This window comes from Wasmannia auropunctata, unplaced genomic scaffold (assembly GCF_000956235.1).
Source record: "Wasmannia auropunctata unplaced genomic scaffold, wasmannia.A_1.0 LD335797.1, whole genome shotgun sequence".
NCBI lineage: Eukaryota > Metazoa > Arthropoda > Insecta > Hymenoptera > Formicidae > Wasmannia > Wasmannia auropunctata.
In genome coordinates this window covers 2,172-3,918 of record NW_012027093.1, presented here as the reverse complement: position 1 = coordinate 3,918, position 1,747 = coordinate 2,172, and the positions used below count along the sequence as shown (strand labels likewise).

Below are 1,747 nucleotides of genomic sequence, written 5' to 3'. Positions count from 1 at the left end.
TATTTTATTTATGTGTTTTGGAAAGTTCTCGAGGCGAGCTATAAGAACGTGTAATGAAAAATTGGGGGTTCCATTTAAAAAATTCAAAGTGACCTTGTCCTGACCTTGACGACGCCACTCAGGGTCAAATCAATGTTATCATCTTATGTCCCCCTCGAAACCCTACAACTTTTGTCTGAAACATTTTTTCCTAGTGTGCTTATTTTTCGAGATATTTGAAAGTTTCAGGTTAAAAAAATCACCCTGTATACGTGAAGATTAAGTTGTAACTATGTGATATACAATTGAAAATCTCACCTCTCCTATCGTTAAAACAATGTCATTTCTAATCAAGGCTTTCCAAACTCTCGCTGTATGTACAAACATCGTTTTTACTGGCGCTATTTTCACTGTCTGCCAGTTTACACTATCGCTTTCGGAATTTTCGTCCTCTGTTACTTTCCAGAATCTGACACTTCTGTCGTCAGATGTGGAACAAATAAATCGCGAGGACGGATCACAAACGACGGAAAAAATCACACCCTAGAATAAATTTGCAAAAGTTAAGGTTTTTATTCAAAAAATTTTATCCTTCCCTTTGAATGTGATTATCAAACCTTGTGTCCTGTTAAACGATGCAAAACTGGCATTCTTTTGTTAATATCATTATAGTCATTGTCTATTTTCCATATTAAAATTTCTTGAAATACCGTTCCACTAAAAATAACTAAATTCTCTTGAGACGTACCCGATATAGAACCGCCATAGCTGTATATCAGTTAAGAAAATTGTCATTGTCCTTGTGATGTCAATTATCTCTAAAAGATTAACAAAAATCATGAAAGGATACAGTATGCATGTTTCTTCACAACGTACGACTCGACAGGTTTTATTAAACGTATCATATATAGATACATAATTATGGGCAAATAGAATTGCCAGTTGCATTTGTTCCTTAAATGATATCCACTTTGCAGCAATTATCCAATCGTTGAATTCATGAATACTTTCTTGTTCAATTCTACATACGTATACACACAAGAAATAACACATTATATCTGATAGATATTATTAAATGTTCCAGATTTTTAAGGTCAAACAGTGCTGATATGCTTTGTAAATAAAAATAAGAAAAAACGCTGTTATGTAAACATAGAGATCCACAGTCTTTATAGAATTATATATCTTACATAACAGTTTTTTTCCTACTTTTATCTATAGAATATATTGGTATTTGGCTTTGGGATACCGCATGTACAGTCGTGGACAGATCAGTTGCGACACTTGTTTTTTATAGGTTTCAAAACGCACTAATATTTTGCAAATGCGAACCACTATTGGTGGTACAGGGTAACTGTCCCTATTAGTGTGCCTGTCCCTATTAGTGTGCTTTTATATTTAAATAAGTCATAAAAATAAACTGGTACAAATAAATAGACAAAGTATTTTTTTTATTAAGTTAATACTTTAACTTAATAAAAAAAATACTTGATTAGTGTGCTTTTATATTTAAATAAGTTATAAAAATAACCTGGTACTTAGTATTTTTTATATTAGTATTTTTTATAAGTTAAAGTAATTAACTTAATAAAAAAAAACTTTGTCTATTTATTTGTACCAATTTACTAATTGTAAGTACTTAAAAATTCTTCAACGGTTAGGGTAACTGTCCCTATTAGTGTGCTTTTATATTTAAGTAAGTCATAAAAATAAACTGGTACAAATAAATAGACAAAGTTTTTTTTTATTACGTTAATACTTTAACTTA

General features: G+C 30.6%; 1 protein-coding gene across 1 annotated transcript in view; it reads right to left on the bottom strand.

The window, feature by feature from the left end:
• Positions 1-1,747, bottom strand: part of LOC105456043 (WD repeat-containing protein 6) — a gene marked incomplete at its 5' end in the record, with an annotated part of 8,852 nt that overhangs the window by 5,202 nt on the left and 1,903 nt on the right. The gene's annotated exons all lie outside the window — the stretch shown is intronic.